Source organism: Castor canadensis, chromosome X (genome assembly GCF_047511655.1).
Source record: "Castor canadensis chromosome X, mCasCan1.hap1v2, whole genome shotgun sequence".
NCBI lineage: Eukaryota > Metazoa > Chordata > Mammalia > Rodentia > Castoridae > Castor > Castor canadensis.
Window position 1 is genome coordinate 99,540,069 of NC_133405.1, and position 23,668 is coordinate 99,563,736.

General features: G+C 44.0%; 1 long non-coding RNA gene across 1 annotated transcript; it reads right to left on the reverse strand.

Moving 5' to 3' along the window:
- Positions 1-3,997: 3,997 nt before the first annotated feature.
- On the reverse strand, positions 3,998-22,085 carry LOC141419648 (uncharacterized). Its single transcript, XR_012444271.1, has 3 exons — positions 21,993-22,085; positions 20,433-20,508; positions 3,998-4,290 (listed from the first exon to the last, which is right to left on the reverse strand). It is a non-coding gene; the product is annotated as an uncharacterized lncRNA (long non-coding RNA).
- Positions 22,086-23,668: the final 1,583 nt, after the last annotated feature.

Below are 23,668 nucleotides of genomic sequence, written 5' to 3' on the forward strand. Positions count from 1 at the left end.
ACTGCCTGGGGGAATGCCCATAATATTGTGTTAGAGCAAGCTAATTAAATGTCTGTTGTATCACAGAGAAATTAGACTCCCTCAAAGTCATTGTTAGATTAATAATTTGCTGAACAATTTGTTTTTCCCATTAGTCTTCATGCTTTTTTTTTACTCCCAGCACTGGGGATTGAACTTTGACCCCAGGGCCTGTCTCAAGGGCAAGTGCTCTACCACTTGAGTTATGCCTCCAAAAGTTTTGCTCCTGTTTTGTTTTTGAGACAGGATATAGTCATATTTGCCTCAGCCTCCTGAGTAGCTGGGCTGAGGCAGGAGATTTTTGAGCTCAAAGCCAGCCTGAGCTACACAGCAAGATGCTGTCTCAGAAAACAAAATAATAGCTGGACACATTACAGGAGTGGCTCACTCCTGTAATCCTAGCTACTCAAGAGGCAGATATTGGAAGGATCACAATTCAAAGCCAGTCCTCAGCAAAAAATTTGAGAGACCCCCATCTCAACCAGTAGCTGGGTGTGGTGGCACATGCCTGTCATCTCAGCTATTCAAGAAGTATAACAGGAGGACTGAGGTTCAGGCCAGCCTGGGCAAAACCTAAGACCTTATTCCAAAAATAACTAAAAGCAAAATGGATTGGGTACACTGCTCATGTTATAGAGAGCCTGCCTGGCAAGTGCAAGGCCCTGAGTTCAAACCCCAGTACCAAGAAAGAAAAAAAGAAAGAAAGAGAGAGAGAGAGAGAGAGAGAAAGGAAGGAAGGAGGGAGGGAAGGAAGGAAGGAAAGAAGAAAGAAAGAAAGAAACAAACAAACAAACAAAAGGAAAAGGAAAGAAAAGAAAAGAAAGAAAAATAGTAATAATAAAAATTTAAAAACCAATATAGTGATTCCTGGCAATCATTAGCAGAGATTTATAGATCAAACCAAAAGGACTGATAATGGCAAGGTTAATATTTTCCTAGGATATAGACATGGAATAGTTAATGGAGGCCCCAGGGTTCAAAGTCAGAAGTAATGGCATGTCACTTAAGAGATTAGGTCTCTCTCATATCATCCACTCTGGGCAAAACCAGCTACTATGTCATAAGGTGTGTGTGTGTGTGTGTGTGTGTGTGTGTGTGTGTGTGTGTGGGTTTTGGTGGTGGGGACTGAACCCAGAGCCTTGAGCATGCTAGGCAAGTGCTCTGCCACTGAGCTACATCCACAGCCCTTAGTTCTTTGAAACAGGGTCTCACATAGCTCAGGCGAGATCCTTGTGATCCTCCTGCCTCAACCTCCCAAGTTGCTGGGATTGCAGGTGTGTACCACCACACCCGGCTGCCTGAAACTATTTGAATGAAACAACTTGAAAGTGAAACCTCCTGCCTCAACCCATTACCTCCTTCTCCCAGCACTGGAATCATAGAGCCACTCTGCCAGCCCACAGTTTTTATCATTTTAAGCTTTTATATTTGCAGGTAATTTTTTTTTATTTGTTTGTTTTTAGTGGGGCTGGGATTTGAACTCAGGGCTTTAGTGCTTGCAAAGCAGGCACTCTATTGCTTGAGCCACACCTCCAGAACTATTTGTCTAGGCTGGCCTAGAGTCTCGGTCTTCCTGATCTCTGCCTCCTGAGTAACTAGGATTACAGGCCTGAGCCCCTGGCACTGGGCTTTGCAGGTAATTTTTTTTATGCAGTCATAGCTAGCTAATATAGGCATTTACTTAAAGTTTTTAGTGTTTGCTTCATCGAGGAATTTTTTTGCATTAATTTTGACTTTTGGAAATATTGCTTTAAAATGTTAATGACCCTGCTTTCTCAGTTTTTCTGTGCCCCTTAAATTTGGCACTCAAGGTGAATACCTCACTTGCCTCATTCTAGTCCAATCCCTGCACAGAACCTTGTCTTCTAAAACCACAGACTTAGCTTTTTTCCTGTTTGAAATGATCAGTAAGAATGAAACATCCCACTCCTGTCTACAGGATTGAACTCACTTGGACACAGAAAAACAGCCTTGGTTTCATCCCCAGGAATAGTGCTCCTGACAACAGGGCCCCAAAGCCAGTATTTTGGATCCATCTTTACTCTGGTACACTTTTTAAATTATGGTTTTTGGAGACAGGGTCTCACTGTGCAACCCAGGCTGGCCATGAACTCACTATCCTCCTGACTCTGCCTCCTAAATCCTGGAATGGCAGGTTTGTGCCATCACACCTGGGACTTTGGTAATTCTAAAGCAAAAGGTCTGGTGGCTCACGCCTGTAATCCTAGCTACTTGGGAGGCTGAGATTGGAAGGATCAAGGTTCAAGGCCAGTCAGGGAATATAGTTTGTGAGTCCCTATCTCCAAAATAAGCAGAGCAAAATGAATTGGAGGTGAGGCTCAAGTGTCAGAGCACCTGTTTTGCAAGTATAAAACCCTGAGTTCAAACCCCGGTCCCAACAAAAAGTAAAAAAGAAAGAAAGCAAAAGGACCCTGGGTCTACCTTACAGTCTGGACCTGCTGTTGACTCTTTCACATACTGATATGTTTTGCTCTTAGCTTACCAAAAATACTGCCTTTTGGCAGGGTATGGTGAATCAGGCTGCAATGCTAGCTACTCAGGAGGAGGAGATTGGGAGGATGGAGATAAAGTTTTGTGGCCAACCCCTGCAAAAAGTTCGCAAGACCATCTCAACCAACAGCTGGGTACAGGGAAGCACACATAAGAGAATCACAGTACAGATGGGCCCAGGCATAAAGTGAGACCCTATCTCAAAAGTAACCAAGATAAAAAGGCCTGGTGGAGTAACACAAGTGGTAGAGCACCTGCCTACCAAGCGTTAGGCCCTGCGTTCAAGCTCAGGACCACCAAAAAATACTGTTTCAAAGCTGGGCGTGGTGACACACACTTGTAATCCCAGCATTCAGGATGATGAGGCAGGACAATCTCCGTTCAATGCCGGCCTGGGCTACATAGTGGGAGCCTGTCTCATAAAACAATAGTGTTTCAGTTAAACTGAATTCTACTGCTATATCTTATTGTAATCCACTCCTAAACCCTTTGGAATGCCCCTTCTTCCTTTGGTGACTAGGACTGAGGGATTTACTGTGACAAGGGCTGGTCAGTGCTAAAGCCTGAAAAAAGTCATGGACAAAATGAAACAAGTGAGTCACCTTAGGGTGTGGTCCCCTCTGCCACAGCAGGTTAATAAACCTGCTTTTACTAGATTATGTATGAAACCCTGGTGACATCGAGGTCATTGATGTTGGAAGAATTCAGAGTTCGAGTTTGAGATCAGGCTTGGTATGCATTGATGGTGGGAAAATGAACAGATGTGGTTCAGACTCCAGATGAGGGGAGTATTGCTGTGGTAATAGTTAATTGAAGGTCGAGTGCTAAACCATACCAGAAAAGCACTGATGGTGAAACTACCAAAGCTGGGGTCCAGAGGAGCTGGAAATGTTATCAGGGACCTAGACTTTGGATTTTGACAAGGGAGTCACTGATAGTGAATTAAGCAAGTTCAAGGGCCAACCAGATGAGCAGTGAGAATGAAAGAGTGAATGGAAGCTAACAACGCGAGATTTCTAGCTCAGACCCTAAGGGATTGTAGATAGATGATGCAGTTGGCCAATAGCTGCTTGTGAGTCTGGTTTCTGGTGGCCAATGAGATGGAGTAGTAGTCTGTTGCTAGGGGGAAACCCTCGGTTGCTAATGAGCAGGGTGGAGGGGGCCTGAGTTGCTACAAATAGCCAATGACCGCAGGAGAAGTTGGGTTCTAGCCTCTCCAGCCTATTGTAGGTAGGGGGGAGCTGTTACTAGGTAGTAAGAACCCCTGTTGCCATGTGAAATAAGGCAGCCAAAACCAGCCTCAGAGGCTGCAGACTGAAGGCTGCAACTAGCCAATGGCTGAGTGTAGGAAACAGGCTCTGGCTTCCCCAGTAAATATGAAGCTGTCTGGTCTGTATATCAGCAGAGGTCTCCACTGTCACATGTAGGGAGGGGACAGGGCATACCTTGAAGGGGCGCAGATCTCAACATTGGCCAAGCCCTGGGGGAAGGAAGCGGAAGTGGGCGGGGGCACAGCAAGCTTGTATTGGACGGATGGCGCTGCTAGCCAATGACTGTGTTCAGGAGGCAGTCTTTGGTCTTCGCAACCAATGAAATACGAGCATCTTGTCTCTAGGCGGAATAACTTTTTCGTTCCAAATTACAGTCGGCCCTCTGTCTCGATGAGTTCTGCGTCCGTGGATTCAACCAACCGCGGTTAGAAAATATTCGGGAGAAAATTGCATCTGCACTGTACACTGCAGACTTTCTTATCACTCTTCCCTAAACAATACAATGCGACAATTACTTACGTAGCATTTACGTTGTATTGGAGACCATAAGGAATCTAGAGGTGATTTAAAATATCTGGGATGACAGGCTTAGATTCTATGCAAATTCTACGCCATTTTATACAAGTGACTTGAACATCAGTGCTATCAGTGTGGGGGTTGTGGGGTGGGAAGGGTTCCAGGGATGGAACCCTGCAGACACCAAGGGAGGGCTGTCTATGACTAAGAATGAAACACCTCCAGCCAGGAGCATCAAAATCGCTTTGATGCAGCAGAAGCCTCAATTGGGAGCCCAGGTGGAGGAGGGGGAGAGAGTTAGCTTGAGTGGCTGCAGACAGATGACACATTAAAGAGAAAAGGAATAAGAAAAAAACATGGGAAATTAACTTTACTCATGTATTTTGTTTAAACTACATGTCCAAATCATTGTCATTACAAAACTGTTAATAAGATAACCTAGTGTTTATTTTGTTGCAATAAGTGTGTGAAATCAGATGTGCATTCACCCTGACAGCACATCTGAATTAGAATGCTAAATTGTCATCGAACATACTTGGTTTGATCTGAAGCTGGACATGGTAATACACAGATGTAATCCCAGCACTCAGGAGCTGACGCAGGAGAAGCAAGAGTTCAAACTGTATAGTGAGACTCTGTCTAGCAAAAAAGGGAGGAAGGAAGGAAGGAAGGCCAAAAATCCCCAAGAAAACAAACTTGATTTGTACTTAAATTTCGCAAAATCTCTAAATGAAAACATAGATTAATATTCACTAGCTCCTCCTAATATACTTTAAAAGTTTTCCAATAAATTGAATTGAATATTTTAATTTTCTTTTTCATGGTAACTGGGGGTTGAACTCTGTCTCAAGCTTGCTAGGCAGGTGCGCTACCACTTCAGCCACGCCCCAAATTAATTAAAATAAGAAAAATTTAAAATTCAACTCTTTGATCAAATTAGCCTCATTTCAAGTCCTCTATAGCCACATGGCCATGTCTGTCCTGTCCGCTGGAGGTTAGTTGATCACCAGTGGCCAGTAATTTCATCTATCAGTCCTACAGAATGAAGCTGCTATAAAAACCCAAAAGGGAAGGGTTTTTTTTGGCAATACTGAGGCTTGAACTCAGGGCCTCACCTACCACTTGAGCCATGCATGCCCCCAGGCTTTTTTACGCTTTTTGGTTATTTTTCAGATAGGGACTTGGCTTAGAGCAAGCTCCTTCTGCTGGTAAGAGGTGCTTAAACTGCTTTTGCGGAAAAGCACTGATTCCTTACTTGGGCTCTGAGCCATTCTCTCCTGCAGCCACCTTGGAATCCAGGAAGGACAGGAAAGATCAATAACATCTTTATGACAAGGGACTAAAACTTCCCCTAAGGGACAGTGGGGCCTTGCAGGACAGACCACCCCCCAAATGAGGACAATTACCTATAATGATGAGGCTACACCCTAGGGCAGGAGTAATCACCTCATAGGAACCAGATGGCTCCCCTCAAGTGGTGACAGTGATAATGACTTTTCCAGAACCCTTCTCGGAACCCTCGGACTAAGACAATGGTCAACCAGAACACACCTGTGACTGGGACTGTTTAACTATGCATACCTTTGTCCCCGCCCCTAACTCTGTCTATTTAAAGCTAAAGCCCATATCTGTACCTCAAAGATGGCTGAAGATGGGCTGAGCTCACTCTGCCTCTTCCCCTGGCATGTCCCAGGCTAAGTAATAAATCTCTTTTCTCTGCCCTACACCATGTTTGCTTTCTGCCCCTCTCTCTTATTTTTGGCACTGGAATTTGAACTCAGGGCTTTGTACTGAGCCATGCCGCCAGTCCCTTTTATTCTGTTTGTTTTGGAAATAGGATCTCCTGGACTATTTGCCCCAGGCTAGCCTCTGAGATCTTCCTGATGTCTTAACTCCTGAGTAGCTAGATTACAGGTATGAGCCACCAGCCCCTGACCTAGAAAATCCCTTTTACCTTGAAGACCTCAAAGATCTGAGACTTCTGAGATGCCCTTTTCCCAAAGGAGGCCTGGGACAAGAGGTGAAAAGACAGATGAGGCAATCACAGCAGGTGGCCTGAGAGTAAACTCCTCTGTTGCCCGGAGGTACTGGGACCCAAGGCAGAACAGCCAGCATCCTGGCCCAGGAAGCCTCTTTGACTGCAGGCCTGAACCGTCCCTTCTCTGCAGAGACGCCTACAGCCCTGGTGAGGGATTGCATCACATCCCCCACACACCAAGAAACCCCAGAGGCCTGGCCTATAGAAATCTCACCGCTCCCCCCACACTCAGGCAGCAAGTGGGAGCTCCAGGCACCAGATAGACCAAGCAGACAAAAATAACACTACAAAGGCTCTGAGGATTAAACTGAAACCCAGGGAAAAACGAGGCCGAGACCTGCATGCTAGACTTTAAACAGGGGACTGCCTGCTAAAATAAAAGATTTGAACAGGACCCAGAAGGGCTAGGGGAACCCAGTGATAGTGTTTGCCTCTGGTGTCAGAGGCCCTGGCTTCCATGCCAGCGACTAAGTAATCCCAGCACTGGGCAGGCAAGGGCAGGGGGATGGTGAATTCCAAGTCAGCCTGGTCCATAGAGCAAGACCCTGACTAAATCAGTCACTCAACAAACAAATAAATAGGACTCAGAGTCTCCTAACATAGTAGGCAAGGTGACTGTCACCTCGAAAAATTAGAAGTACAATTATTGGACTGAAAGTATAACTCTCAAGTGGTAGAGCACTTGCCTAGCAATTGCAAGGCCCTGAGTTCAAAACTCCAGTACAATGACAACAACGAAAAACCCCATAGAGAGAAATGACCCAAACATTGTATGCACATATGAATAAAATAAAAATTAAAAAAAAAAAGAAAAACCCCATAGAATCCAGCAATCCCATACTGGATATATATATCCAAACAAAATGAAATAAGAATCTCAAAGAGATATCATACAGATTGTAAAGGGAAACATAAAATTGTCCAAGGCTATAGCACTTGGTGGGGGGAGGGGACTGAGGCAGGAGGATCACAAGTTCAAGGCCAGCCTGAGCTATACAGCAAGACTGTCTAACAAAAAAAAAAGAAAGAAGGAAGAAAGGAAGGAGAAAGCAAGAAAAGAAAAAGAAAAAAGGAAACATATCCCTATTTGTAAATATATGATTGTCTACGAAAGTATTCCAAGATCAGCTGAGGGGTAGAGCACGTGCTTAAGCATACAAAAGGCCCTGGCTCCAAACAAAAATAAAATCCTGGAATTATTCAGAGTCCAATGGAGTTGCTGAATACAAAATCAATAAGCAAAGAAAATCGCCTGTCTGTATTTTAACAATGGATGTGTGGGAACTGAAATTAAAACTATAATGGTACCTGGGAGCAGGAAGCCCGGGGATCAGAGCCCGATACCACAGAAAATGTAACAATACATGCATGTATATATGCATATACATGTGAGTTACAACCTGTCCTAAGAACGTGAACTTTAAAAATGTTGATAACATCGTATCCTGAGTGAACAGAAAGGCACGCGGGGCTCATGGATTAGAAGGCTCGATCTTAATCCCCTTCACAATTCCAGTGACATTCTTCAAAGAAATAGGAAAAAAATCCTAAAATTCATATAGAAGCACAGAAGAGCTGAAGAGTCAAATCAATCTTGAGCAAAAGAGTAATGCCGGAGGTATTGGGGCAGGCTGAATTAGGGACACTGAGGCATGAGAACGAAAGCAAGCTGAAATCCAGGGCATGAATACAAAATCAAAGTGAGCTGTAAACCAGGAGCCAAGAATAAGCACTGTATTAATAGGTAGCTTGAAGTCTTTCACTCCCCATTAGGCTTCAGCAGTTAACCATACTACAACTTTGCACTAAGAAGTTCCCCAGAGCTGTAGGTAAACCTGTTCAGGCCAGTGCTGGTGGCTCACACCTGTAATCGCAGCTACTCAGGACACAGAGATCAGGAGGATCGAGTTTTGAAACCACACCAGGGAAACAGTTTGAGAGACCCTATCTTGAAAATATCCAACACACAAAAAAAAGTCTGGTGCAGTGGCTCAAGTGGTAACAGCATCTGCCTAGGAAGCATGAGGCCATGAATTCAAACCCCAGTACCATCCTGCAAAAAAGTAGCTCAGATACACCACCAAGTTAATACATTTCAACACTAAATATAGACCCGCAAACAGCCCAGAAAACTCACCCACTGGTGCTGTCCCCAAGTTTACAGAGAAATCATTCTCAATTTCCTTTTAATGTTTGAAATTAACTTGTTCACATTTTTTTTCATTTGGCATTTGCTCTATGTTTTGGTATGCGTGAGTGTGGGGGGGAGACGGCAGCACCTATCTTTTTTAAAAAGTGACATTTTCTTTTCTTTTCAAATATTTGCTCCTCTAATTTCTGTCTATAATTTTTTTGAGACAGAATTTTGCCCTGTACCCCAGGCTGGCCTGGAACCTGTGATCCTCTTGTCTCAGCTTCCCCAGTGCTGGGATTGCAGGCATGAAGCACCACGCCAGGCTTCTGTCTCTCATTTCTTCACTAGCATTGCCTAGTTCTTTGAGGACATTTCAGGTTCTGAACCAATCTTACCTTTTGCCTCACTTTAGAACATGACTTCTATGGGCCACCATTAATAGAATGCTGGTGATTGGCTTCAGATAAGCATTATTTTACTTTTTTATAATTTATTTTATTAGCAGGATTTGAACTCAGGACCTCATGCTTGCTAGGCAGTCACTTTACCACTTCACTTGAATCTTCCAGTCTGTCTCAGCTATTTTTTTTCCAGTACTGGGGTTTGAACTCAGGCCTTTGTGCTTGTCAGGCAGGTACTCTATGGCTTGAACCATGTCTCCAATCCCAGATAAACATTTTAACATGCTAAAAAAATATCCAGAGATACAATGCTTGCCTAGCATTTGCAAAGCCCTAGATTCTATCCCAGCACCTCAAAAAAAAAATAATCCAACTAGCCTGGCGTGATGGTGCACTGCCTGTAATCCCAGCACTCCAGAGTCACAGCATAGGGAGGCTGAGACAAGGAGGATGGCCAGCGCTTGTCAGAGCAGCTCAAGCGGTAAGAACACCTGCCTAACAAGCATGAGACCCTGAGGGAAGATGGGAATCTAATGGAGAGGTAAACTTGTTCAAGGCACACTGTACACATGTAAGGAATCATCACAATGAAAACCCTCATATTATTAATGCATGATCTGTCAAAAATAAAAAGAAAGCCAGGCGCCGGTGGCTTATGCCTGTAATCCTAGCTACTTGGGAGGCAGAGATCAGGAGGATTGTGATTTGAGGCCAACCTGGACAAACAGTTCAGAAGACTTTATCTGGGGGGAAAAAATCTGAAAAAAGGGCTCGTGGAGTGGCTCAAGTGGTAGAGTGCCTGTCTAGCAAGTGTGAGGTCCTGAGTTCAAACCCCTGTACTGCCCAAATAAATAAACAAATAAGTAAGTAGATAAATAAACAGCGGTAGTGTCTTTGCACTCTGCCACTAGAGCCATGCTTCCATCCTATGCCCTCATCTTCGTTCTGAGCATTTGAGAAATGTAAGCAGTTCCAGTAAAAGGTCCCCGGTGAGTACCCTGGGCCTTGGCTATTTTTGAAGGGTAGTTGGGAATTTTCGGTCCACTTCTTCAGTGGTAAAAATGGTACATTCAATTTTCTCTCTTTCCCAGAATCAATTCTGCCTATTTATAACTTCCTAAAACAAGCCCGTTTCATTTAGATTTCCAACTTTATTTGCCTGATGTTGGAGAAAGTAGCTGATCCCTTATTTTTGTAATCCCAGTATTTCTTTTGAACTTAAAAAATTTTTTTGTGGTCCTGGGGTTTGAACTCAAGGGCTCAGCTTCCCAGTTAAGTGTTCTACCACCTGGGCCACGCCTGCAGCTCTCTCTTGTACTTCTGACTTGGTGCTTGTCAAAATCAGTTCACTAACGCCTTATCTATATTTATTATTCAAATAAAAACTAGGAATTAGTTTTCTGGTCTGTCATCTTCAAATGACTTCCAGCTCTGCTTTTACCTACTTATTTCTTGGGCTTTCTTTGATTTCTCTCTACCTTCTTGAATTGGATAGTTCACTTATTCTTTTTTTTTTTAAGGTGGTACTAGGGTTTGAACTCAGGACCTTACGCTTAGTAGGCAGACATTCTACCACTTGAGCCACTCCACCAACCTTTTTTTTTGTGATGGGTTTTTTTGAAATAGGGTCTTACAGAACTATTTGCCTCAGCTGGGTTTGAACCGTGATCCTTCTGTTTTGTGCTTCCTGAGTAGCTAGGATTACAGGCATGAGCCACCAGCAACTTTTTTCTTGTTCAAGTATGTTTTCACTTTCTTTCCTTCCTTCCTTTCTTCCTTTCTTTCTTTCTTTCTTTCTCTCTCTCTTCCTTTTTCTTTCTTTCCTCCCTCCCACCCTCCCCCCCTCCCTCCCTTACCTCCCTCCCTTCCTTCTTTATTTCCTTCTTCCTTGGCAGTACTAGGGTTGAACCCAGGCCTCAAGCTCCCTAGGCAAATGCTCTACCGCTTGCGTCATACCCCTAGCTGTGATTTTTGAGACATGTTTGCCTTGATGGCCTTGAACTGGAGATCTTCCTGCCTTTGCCTCCTGAGTGCTGGGAAAACAGGCATGTGCCATTAAGGCATGTTTCTTTTTGGGGTGGGTACTGGGGTTTAAACTCAGGCCTTTGTACTAAATGGAGATTTGTTTGTTTGTTTGCTTTTTTTGGTCACACTGGGGCTTGAACTCAGGGTTTCAAACTTGCTGGGCAAGAGCTCTACCACTTGAGCCACTCCTCTAGCCCTAAGGCATGTTTTCAAGGCAATGACATTTTTCTCTCAGTTTCGATATAACTGTGTGTGTGTGTGTGTGTGTGTGGTCTTGAGATTGAACTCAGTGTCACAGATGCTAGGCAAGCGATCTACCCCTTTGTAGTGTAATGAATGGGTATATAGTGCAGAGATATTTGATACTGTGAAATATCACACTTTCTTTTTGATGGGGCTGGAATTTGAACTCAGAACTTTGCACTTGTAATTTTCAATATAAAGACCCTATACATTTTCTGAGACAAGATTTCATTATATCACCCAAGCTGGCCTTGAACTCCTAGGCCCAAGCAATCCTCCTGCATCAGCTTCCCCAAAAACGTGGACTACAGGTATGTACCACTGTGCTCTGTCATCTTGTATTTCTTTCCTTGCATTGTTGTGCTAGCTAGAACTTCTAACAATATGATGAATTTAGAGTCATAAGAGTAAACATCCTTGCCTTGTTCCCAATCATTAGGGAGAAATCACTTAGTCTTTTATCATTAAATATAACGTTAGCTGCAGGTTATCTTCTTTTTTCTGATTTTTTTTGTGTGTGTGTATGTGTGTTCCTGGGGATCGAACCCAGGACCTAATGCATGCGAGGCAAACAATAAACCACTGAGCTACATTGCCAGCCCCCAGGTTATTTTCTTTATTAAGATGTGAATGTTCCACTTCTATTCCTAGTTTGCTGAGAGCTTTTAACATGAACTAGTGTTGAATTCTGTCAAATGGTTTTTCTGGATTAGCTGATAATCTTCTTTAGCTTTTTTTTTTATTCATATGTGCATACAATGCTTAGGTCATTTCTCCCCCCTTGCCCCATCCCCTCCCTTACCACCCACTCCACCCCTCCCTCTCCTCCCTACCCCCTCAATACCCAGCAGAAACTATTTTGCCCTTATCTCTAATTTTGTTGTAGAGAGAGTATAAGCCATATAGGAAGGAACAAGGGTTTTTGCTGGTTGAGATAAGGATAGCTATACAGGGCATTGACTCGCATTAATTTCCTGTGCGTGTGTGTTACCTTCTAGGTTAATTCTTTTTGATCTAACCTTTTCTCTAGTACCTGGTCCCCTTCTCCTATTGGCCTCAGTTGCTTTTAAGATATCTGCTTTAGTTTCTCTGCGTTGAGGGCAACAAATGCTATCTAGGTTTTTAGATGTCTTACCTATCCTCACCCCTCCCTTGTGTGCTCTCGCTTTTATCGTGTGCTCAAAGTCCGATCCCCTTGTTGTGTTTGCCCTTGATCAGTCCACATATGAGGGAGAACATACGATTTTTGGTCTTTTGGGCCAGGCTAACCTCACTCAGAATGATGTTCTCCAATTCCATCCATTTACCAGCGAATGATAACATTTTGTTCTTCTTCATGGCTGCATAAACTTCCATTGTGTGTAGATAACACATTTTCTTAATCCATTCGTCAGTGGTGGGGCATCTTGGCTGTTTCCATAACTTGGCTATTGTGAATAATGCCGCAACAAACATGGGTGTGCAGGTGCCTCTGGAGTAACCTGTGTCACAGTCTTTTGGGTATATCCCCAAGAGTGGTATTGCTGGATCAATGTCTAGCTTTTTAAGTAGCCTCCAAATTTTTTTCCAGAGTGGTTGTACTAGTTTACATTCCCACCAACAGTGTAAGAGGGTTCCTTTTTCCCCGCATCCTCGCCAACACCTGTCGGTGGTGGTGTTGCTGATGATGGCTATTCTAACAGGGGTGAGGTGGAATCTTAGTGTGGTTTTAATTTGCATTTCCTTTATTGCTAGAGATGGTGAGCATTTTTTCATGTGATTTTTGGCCATTTGAATTTCTTCTTTCGAGAAAGTTCTGTTTAGTTCACTTGCCCATTTCTTTATTGGTTCATTAGTTTTGGGAGAATTTAGTTTTTTAAGTTCCCTGTGTATTCTGGTTATCAGTCCTTTGTCTGATGTGTAGCTGGCAAATATTTTCTCCCACTCTGTGGGTGTTCTCTTCAGTTTAGAGACCATTTCTTTTGATGAACAGAAGCTTTTTAGTTTTATGAAGTCCCATTTATCTATGCTATCTCTTAGTTGCTGTGCTGCTGAGGTTCCATTGAGAAAGTTCTTGCCTATACCTATTAATTGCAAGGTATTTCCTACTCTTTCTTGAATCAGCTTTAGAGTTTGGGGTCTGATATTAAGATCCTTGATCCATTTTGAGTTAATATTGGTATAGGGTGATATACATGGATCTAGTTTCAGTATTTTGCAGACTGCTAACCTCATTGACTGATACTTTTTAAAGATTTTTGTTTCTCCCACAAAATATAATGAAAACTCCTTTGTTTTTAAGACAATTTCTAGAATAAATTTCCTAGAATTAATCTTTTAAAACTAAATAATTGTTTCTAGAATAAATCCTAAGGTCAACCAGTAGAATAAATTCTCTTTTATATCTAAATAATTTTTTTCTAGAATAAATCCTAAGGCCAACCAGTAGAATAAATTCTCTAGAATTTTGTAGATTAGAGAGCTCTAGAATCTTCTAGAATAGATTGTCCAGAATTTCCCATTTGGTGGGGGAGGCTGCTCCAGAGTTTTCTAGAATAGATTTTTCTGCAAGTTTTCTCTCTAGAGCTGATGGTCTAGAGTCTTCTAGAATAAAGACCTCCAGAACTTTCTAGAGTGGGTTGCTGTGGAAATTTTTTCTGGAATTGATCTTCTGGAGCTTTCCAGAACTGGCCTTCTAGAATAAGTGAGTTTTCTATAATGGAGTCTGAGGATGGCATGCCTCTTGAACAAATTTTCTGGAGATTTTAAGAATGAAATTCTGAAGCTTTCTAGAACAGACCATCTGAAATTTTCTAGTATAAAATTTCCAGTTATTTTCTGTATTATCTGACATTTTTCTAGGACTTTTCCCCCCTGGAGTTCTCTAGAATAGGTTTTCTAGAATAAATAAGTTTTCTAGAATAGATTGTAAGGGTGGGCATCTATAATAAATTTTCTAGAATACATCCTAAGGACAACCTCTAGAATAATTTTTCTCAGCCAGACATGGTGGTGCATGCCTGGGTGATCAGGAGGGTGGAGGTTGGAGGCCTCCCAGAAAAAAGTTAATGGAGGCATAGGTAGGAGGATTGAGGTCCAAGGCTGGACCCTGGCAAAAACACAAGGCCCCATCTGAAAAACAATGTAAAGAAAAAAGGGCTTGTGTGACTCACGTGGTAGAGCGCCTGCCTTACAAGTTGAGAGTCCTGAGGAGTTCAAACCCTAGTCTCAGGAAAAAAAAAAAAAAAAAAAAACCTTGCCTCTGGCAGGATGTGACTCAGTGGCAGAGCAAGCACTGGCCTTGAGTTTGAACTCCACCAAAACCAAAACATTAACACCTTCCCACTATGTGTTTTTTCCCAAAATTATATCACAAGCCCAAGATGCAACAGTCACTAGCAAAGGAGATGTCATTACTACGAAAGATTTACTCTGTCAAGAATTGCCCTCTTGGAGTTGAAGGCCGGTGGCTCACACCTGTAATCCTAGCTACTCAGGAAGCAGAGATCAGGAGGATCTTGGTTCAAAGCCAGCCCAGGCAAATAGTTCATGAGACCCTATCTCAAAAATATCCAGCACAAAACAGGCTGGGGGAGTGGCTCAAGTGGTAGAGAGCTTGCCTAGCAAGCATGAGGCCCTGAGTCCAAACCCCAGTGCTGCCAAAACAATTCATTAAAGAGGTCATACTAAGGAAAACCTGCAGCAGGACGTCAGACCTGACCAGTCATCAGAGGACTCACAAGCCTTTGAATGCCAGCAATGTGGGGACCTTTCCAGTCAAGTAGTCATCAGAGCCATCAATAGAGTTCCTATCTAAGCAAAGCCTTACACTTGTCTGGAGTGTGGTAAACCTTTCTCCTGGAAATCACCCCTCATTGAGCATCAGATAACTCATAGTGAGGAGAAATGCTGCATATCACAACGGTGTAGACATCAACAGGTTCATACTGAAGAGAAGCCCTAAAAATGTTCTGAATGTTGGAAGGCCCTCTCCCAGAAACCAGACACCACCAGGCGTCATCTAGGTCACACTGGAGAGAAACCTTGCGATTGTGCTGAGTGTGGCAAAACCTTCCTCCGACATCAGGCCTCATTAGTCATCAACGATCTCATGCAGGGCAGAAGCTCTAGAAATGCAGCAAACGTGGGAAAAACGTCAACAGAAAATCACCCCTAACTGAACACCAGATGACGCACACCAGGGAGAAGCCCTACGTGCCAGAGAACGCGGAAAGGCCTTCACCTGGAGATCGCACCTTATTTTGCATCAGAGATGCCACGCTGGGGAGAAACCCTGCGAGCACACGAAATGTTGGCCAGCATCCTGCCTGAAATCCCGCGGCAGCAGTCATTAAGCAAGCCATGCTAGGGAGAAACCCTAAGTGTGATGAATGTAGAAAAGCATTCAGTAGGAAACCAAGCTCAGCGTCCATCAGAGTTCTCAGGAGAGGAGCCCGTGCGTGTAACCAAACGCAAGCAAGCCTTCTTCTATCGCATCCTTTATCAACCATGGACCAGTCCATACTGCAGAGGAGCACTGTGAACGTACAAATGTGTGACAGCCTTCTCCTGGAAGTCACGGCTCACTGTACACTCCACAATTCACACAGGGAAGAGCCTTATGAATGGACTGATTGTGGGAAAGGGTTTTGTGTGTGTGTGTGTGTGTGTGGTGGGACTGGGGTTTGAACTCCGGTCTTCGTGTTTGCAAAGCAGGCACTCTATTGCTTGAGCCACACCTCCAGTCCATTTTGCTCTGGTTATTTTTGAGATGGGGTCTCGTGAACTCTTTGCTCTGGCTGGCCTCAAACCTTGATTCTCCCAATGTCAGCTAGAATTACAGACACGAGTCACTGGCACCTGGCTGCAACCTTTTTCTTTCTTTCTTCTTCTTCTTTTTTTTTGAGAATCACTGAATTTGTTTGGTAAAGAATCCAGATTCTTCTATCCTATAATTTCTCACATTCAGGATTTTCCATCACCTCAATCTATTTTCTCCCAGGAGTTGCACCAGAGTGATTCCAACTTTGTCTTCTTCCTGCATTCATTAATGTCACTTTCTATCAAGAACAGTCTCCCAGTCAAGCCTACGTTCATCCTAAGCTGCATTTCATGCAGGAAAGATGAGGCATAAGTGCATTATTCTTTCCTCTTATTGATCCAAGTGTGGCTAATGAAGTAGTTTGGTTTTGTGGGATTATTATGGACTCCTAGGCTTTAATATTTTGGATGTGTTTCAGTGTTATAGTGAGTATTCTTTTGTTGTGTTTTCGGACAGGGTCATGTTACATAGCCTTGAATTCATGAAACTCTCTTTTTGTGACACTGGGATTTGACCTCAGGGCCTCGGGCTTGCTAGGCCGGCACTCTACCACTTAAACCACTCCACCAGCCCTGTTTTGTGTTGAGTATTTTCGAGATAGGGTCTCAAGAATTATTTCCCTGGGCTAGTTTTGAACTGCGATCCTCTTGATCTCTGCCTCCTGAGTAGCCAGGATTACAGGCGGGAGCCACGGGTGCCCGGCAGCTTATGAATCTCTTGCCTCAGCTCCCCGAATGCTAGGGTACTGGCCTGCACCCCTCCCCTCAGCTGATGGATATTCTTACTGATGCCAACATTGCACTGTCTTTGGCCAGTGGTATCCCTTTAAGTTGGCTCCTATATCCTATTGACATGTTTCTTGTAGTCTTTGACAATTTCCTTAGTTTCTTTCTTTTGGTTTTTTGGGGTTTTTTTTGGTGGAATTAGGGTTTGAACTCGAGGCTTCATGCTTGCTAGACAGGCAATCCACATCTGGAGCCGTATGTCCAGCCCTTTTTGCTGTTATTACTTTTCAGATGGGGTCTCGCTTTTTGCCTGGCCAGCCTGAACTATGACCCTCCTATTTTATGCTTCCCTTGGTCAGTGGGACGACAGCTTTTTTTTTCTTCTATTGAGATGGGGTCTCACAAATGTTTTTTTGCTTGGGCTGGCTGAGAGCTGTGATCCATCAGATCTCAGCCTCCCATGTAGCTTGGGATGACAGGCATATGCCACCATGTTCACCTATTGGTTGAGATGGGGTCTCATGAAGTTTTTCCCTACGCTAGCCTGGAATCATGATCCTCCCTATCTCAGCCTCCCAAGTAGCTAGGATTACAGGCCTGAGCCACTGGCCAGCTTCCTTGGTTTCTGATAGAATGTTCCAGGCCTTCCTCCATGGATATCTAGTTTCTTTCAGCAGAAAATGGTATTTGGAGCCAGGGCTACTGGGGATCAAAGCGAGGGCCTGGCACGTGCTAGGTAAGCACACTACCACGGAGCTATAGCCCCAGCCTTTGGTTTTTTGAGATAGTGCCTCTCTCTGTAGCCCAGGCTGGCCTTGAGATCCTCCTGCCTCAGCTGCCCGAGTGCTGGGATTAAAGGCATCACACCTGGTATAGAGTTATACGCCCTAATTTTCTAGCCTAAAAGTCTTGGTATTTAACAACATTGACAATTATTTGCTTTAAGTATGTGTGTGTGTGTTTCTGTCTATATTTACTATATTTATAAAATAGTTGGCAAATAGCAATACATGTTAAACTTTTTTAAAAACAGGTGCTGTACCACTTGAGCCACACTTCCAGCCTTTTTTGCTCTGGTTATTTTTGAGATGGGGGTCTCGCTTTGTGCCTAGGCTGGACTGGACTGCGATCCAGCTATTTCAGACTTGCTGCCACGGCTGGGATAACAGGCACACACCACCTGCCTGGCTATTGTCCGTTGTTTCGGTCTTGCAAACTTTTTTGCCTAGGCTGGCCTAGAACTTCAAGCCTCTTGATCTCAGCCTCCCATAGCTGGGATGACAAGTGCACACCATCACGCCCAGCTATTGGTTGAGATGTGGTCTCACTAACGTTTTCCCTGGACTGGTCTTGAACAGAGATCCTCCTGATCTCAGTCTCCCAAGTAGCTAGGATTACAGGCAATCTACAGCCACCAGCGCCTGGCCATGTCAAACTTTTAATAGAAAAGATATGCAAAGCATTCCTACTGATAATCATACTGTTCATTTGGATATGAGAATTTATTTCTGTGGTACTGGGGTTTGAACTCGGGGCCTACCTCTTGAGCCACTCCACCAGTCCTTTTTGTGATAGGTTTTTCTGAGATAGGGTCTCGTGAACTATTTGCCTAGGCTGGCTTCGAATTGATCCCTGCCTCCTGAGCAGCTAGGATTACAGGCGTGAGCCACAGGCACCCAGCTTTAAGCCATTATTTTTTAATGGTCAAAATTGTTTATTCAGCCAGGCGCCGGTAGCTCACGCCTATAATCCTAGCTACTCAGGAGGCAGAGATCAGGAAGATCATGGTTCAAAGCCAATCCAGGGCAAATAGTTCGTGAGACTTTATCTCAAAAATACCCATCACAAAAAAGGGCTGGAGGAGTGGCTCAAGGTGCTCAAGGTGTAGGCCATGAGTTCAAGCCCCAGCACCAAAAAAAAAAACTCCACAAATAAAGGATTCTGAACTCACACCTTGCAATTTGATAGATGAAGCTAGAAGTTCTGTATGATGCATTTGAATTTGAAGGAATGGAGATGCGGGGTAATGGTGACTGCTGTTTCCCAGCAGTCCCTACATTACCTATAGCACAGAACAGCAAATAGGTACAAAACTAAAAAGAATTCTGTGGTGCTGGGTATGGAATCCAGAGCCGTGTTGTCTGTGTACCATTCAGCAATCCCTCCCAAGCCCCTAAAATGCTTTTTATTTTGTTTTCCTTTGGAAAAATTACTGAGTTTTTTCCTATTTACCTGTAAATTAGCTTATGGCCAGCAAAGCTTTAGAAGGAAATTGCTTTGTGTGTGCGTGTGTGTGGTGCTGGGGATCGAACCTGGGCTTTTGCATATGCTAGGCAAGCACTCTACCACTGAGCGACATGCTCAGCCCTTGTTTTGTTGTTGTTGTTGTTTTTGAGACAGGGTCTTGCTTTGTAGTGCAGGCAGGCTTCAAACTCTTGATCCTCCTGCCTCCGCCTCCCCAGTGCTGGGATTACAGGTGTATACTACCACAGCCGGCTCTGTAGGTAATTTTAATCAACACAGAGAACCTGACATGGTGCCACATCGTAAGAAAAATATCCATGCATTTTGTCCTAGTCATGTTAATTAATTTTGTTCTATCAAGCTAAAATGATATAAGACCCCAAAATAAGTTGCTAAATAAGAGTTTGTTTGTTGTTCTCTGGAGGTGACCCCAGTTTAAGCAACAAAAGCAAGAGGTGAAAAAGTCAGCACTTTTAGGCCGAACAGACTGTTTCAGCTTAAGATAGACTGATAACCAAGTGCAGTGAATGAATCTGGACTGACTCTTACTTAAAAAGTTATAAAAGGAATATCAGGCATTTGTAAGCAGCTAATATGGACTGCATATTAAATAGTATTGGAGAATGACTGCTGAGTGTCCTAGGTGGTGAAGGAGGTGGCACTTGGCTTTAGGAGACACGCAGAAGAGTTCTGAACTAAGGAGCTTGGTGTCTGCAACTTACTTTCCCATGGTTTGTGAAAAACCCACCTGTGGCTGAAAACTAATATGAACGTGAAATGTACCTATGTACGGTTCTGTCCTGCACACTGCTTTGTCCAAGTTCAAATCGTTCATGTTCTCTGAGCTATCAATCAGTACAGCCTTGTAGGAAAAAGAACCAAGAGTAATATAAGTTACATACAACTCATGTGGGTACATATGCAATAACCACAACAGAAATTTAAATCATGTAACACTTCCCCATATTTGTTTGGAAATAGTTTCATGGAGTAATTAAGATTCTGGAGGCCAGGCATGGTCTCCCAGCTGTAATCCCAGCACTAGGGAGGCAGAAGCAAGAGAACCAGGAGTTCAAGGCCAGCCTGGAGTAGGTAGTGAGACCCTGCCTCAAAACAACAAAACAAAACCATTCTGAAGTCAGCAGGCATGTGACAACACCTATAGTCCCAGCTAAATATGAGGCTGAGGTAGGGGGACCTCATGGGCCCAGATATCTGTTCCAGGCCAGCCTGGGCAGTATAGAAAGATTCTGTGGACTGGCGAAGAGTGCCGGCCAAGCAAGCGTGAGTCCCTGAGTTCAAACCCTGGTACAGTCAAAAAAATATTGGTGCCAGAATGCACGGTGTATTTAAAGCACACTGTGCTCTCCCTGCTTCCTGGGCACACTGCATGAGCCACCTTGCCCCTCTGTGGTGCCACCTCCCCACAGCTCTGGAAGCAGTGGAGCCAGCTAACCGCGGACTGAACCATCTCAGAGCAGTCTCATCTCTAAACAGCCGCTTACCTAGCTCCAATCTGAAGAAAGTCAGTGATAAAAGTTCACACGTCCTCATCGTTCACAGACCGTCAGGGAGGAGTACCTGTGAAGGGAAGAAAGACAGGCTTCAAGGTCACACCTCTGATGGGTGCATGTCTGAAAAGGAGTAACAATCTTGTCAGTGATTTGTTTTAAAAAGTATCCACATCCAGAATAGGGAGTGGAAGTGCAGGCCTGTAATCCCAGCACTTGGGAGGCTGAAGCAGGAGGATCGTGAGTTGGAGGTCAGTCTGGGCTACACAGTGAGACTCTGTCTTTTACCAGTGCACATCAGTATGTCTTGGCAACAGGCACAGTGTGTTAGACAGAACCTTTGTACGGGGAAGCAAGAACAGGATAAAGTCAAGCAAGGCAAGAGAGAAACCAACTCCCAGAGTTCTCAGCCTATGGAGGCCAGGGCCAGGTGGAGCCACCAACTCCTCACAGTAGCTAATGTCCTACCAGAGCAGGTAACCCCAGGGCTTGGGTGAGGGGGTCTGCATGGCACTCACTTCAGCCTTCCAGACACCATGAAGACTACAAGGTCACACATGGCCTCAGCCTCTGCCTTCAGGAAGGCACTCCATCTGTATTTCTTTATTTTTGGCAGTATAGGGGCTTGAACTTAGGGCCTTGCACTCTATCACTTCAGCCACTCCACCAGCCCTTTTTTTGTGATGGATTTTTTTTCTAGATAGGGTCTTCTTGAACTATCTGCCTGGGCTGGCTTTGAACCATGATCCTCTTGATCTCTGCTTCCTGAGTTAGCTAGGATTACAGGCGGGAGCCACCAGCACCCAGCTCTATTGTGGACTTTTTAAAAAGAAACTGACAGTGGCACACATATGAAGCAAGTTCAGACTAGACCAAAGCAGGATTTTTATAAGGGTGACAAGTACGGAGAACACCAACTATTAATTAGAGCATGTACTTTAGAAAATGGATTGGAGTGAACATAGAGGATGATACTGGGTCATAGGTTATTCATAAAATGCTGTTTCAGGTGTATTAATGAGAATCCAAGGGAAGAAAGAAAGTGAGAACTTACTAAATTATGTGATAATCTAACATATACTATAAAGGTACAAAATGACAGATTTCAGAAATTTCCAAAAATAACTGAAGAATATATTGAGGATTTAAAATCCTTCTTTTATCCTCCATAAGAATTGTATACACTAAGCCAGGCGTGGCGGTGCATGTCTATAATCCCAGCACATGGGAGGTTGAGGCAGGATGATCATGAGTTCAAGGCCAGCTTAAGCAACATAGCAAGACTATCTCAAAAAAAGAAAAACAACAACAAAAGAATTGCATGATAAGTGACATTGCAGAGAGAATTAAAGTGTAATAATGATTGATTTAACCGAAGTATGCCCTTATGCGTGCCCAGGACATCCAAGAAGAAAACAAAATTCTCAGAATGGTTGAAAGAATGTATCTCTTTTCCTCAAAAAAAAAAAAAAAACAAAACTGTTGTCTACAATATCAAAAGGAAACAAAACAAAACAAAAACCCTACTGCATGCACACTTATGTGAACACATACCAGTGTCTTCCAGGAATGTAAGATTTTTAAAAATCGGGCACACAGTGTAATGCTTCATAATCTTGATAGATCTGAGAAAGAAAAGATTATGTGATCATCCAACACAGACCCAGTCAATAAAATCTGATTCAGTCATGATACAAATCATTTGATAAAATAAAATTTGGTAAGTTTCTTCTTCAACATGCTATGTACAGGTGCTCCTCACCTATGATATGGTAAAGCTCTTGTAAATTGTAAATGGAGCTGGGCGCAGTGGCCCATGCCTGTAATCCTAGCTACTCCAGAGACAGAGATCAGGAAGATCACAGTTCAAAGCCAGCCCAGGGAAATATTTCTTGAGACCCTTTTATCTTGAAAATATCCAGCACAAAAAAGGGCTGGTGGAGTGGCTCAAAGTGTAGTTCAAACCCCAGTACTGCCCCCCAAATAAATAAAATAAATAAATAACAAGGCAGAAATCAAAAGTGAGAAGAAACATAGGTAACATGACAAAAACTATTTTTAGTAATTAAGTTAAAAAGGGACTACCTAATAAGGAGCTATCCAATAATAAAGCGTATGAAAAAATTCCACTTCGCTTGTGTGCTCGGGGCGAGGGGCAGTGGCAGAGCACCTGCCTAGCGTGAGCTCTAGCACGTGGTGCTCCATCTCCCGCACCTCAAAAATAAAAGAAGCCCGCGTGGGCGAGAGAACCGAGGGCTTAGTGAGCAGTGGTGAGTCTTGGCCAGTCTTTATTGCCATATTGGTCGCCATGGCTGAGACATTTTGAAGGTTGTAGTTGGTGTGAGCAATGTCTCCTGCCATCTACCAAGGCTGCCATCCAGAGCAATAGCCCCCACGACGACCACCGCTGCCACCCGCTTGGTATGATGGGTGGTGCTTCAAGTAGGATGAGTCGCCCTGAAGATATGATCAGGGACTCTGGGGACAGCATATCCCAAGGACCAGTTTCCTAGAGTCTGGGCCCAGTCTATACGCTCAGGCCAGGAGATCAGGAGCCCTTGCGGGAGCAGAGGAGCCAGCGTGGATCCCCAGTCTGATCGCAGCTGTAAGGGGACCCTCCGCCCAGAATGAAAGGAAATGCGCGGGGCTTCCCCCCCCCCCCCCCCCCGCCCCACTCCCAGTAATTAAGCACGGGAACATCCCCGCACTGTGGACTGGGTGCGATTTGCATAGCCTGGGTCATTCCACCAATAGGAGCAAAGGAGGCGGGAACAGACCCTCGGTGCTCCATCCAATTGGCCACTAGGCGTGGGAGGGGATGCAGTCAGACGACGCGTGGACCGAGAGGTGTGGTGTAGCCGCCCCTAGGTGATTGTGTGGCGGTCAAGAACCGTCTGGTCCCTGACCCAGTAACTTGGACCTGGTAACACTGCCACCCTACAATGAATTCACACACCCCCACCCCCCCACACTTGGATCATAATATTGGTTCATAATGCTTATGTTATTACGTTGATTTTTTTCAGAGCTGTCTAGTTTATGCTTTTTTCATTTCCGCCTTTCCCCTGGTTAGCAGTTTCTGCATCTTGGTGTGTGTCCTTCCACCTCTTTCTCTAACATACTGCCGACACTTACTCAACTACAAAGCCAGCGCTAGGACTTTAAAAATACTATGTCTGACTAAACCCCGCACTGTTATTAAAGCCATGGTGTTGATACATGGAGAAGCA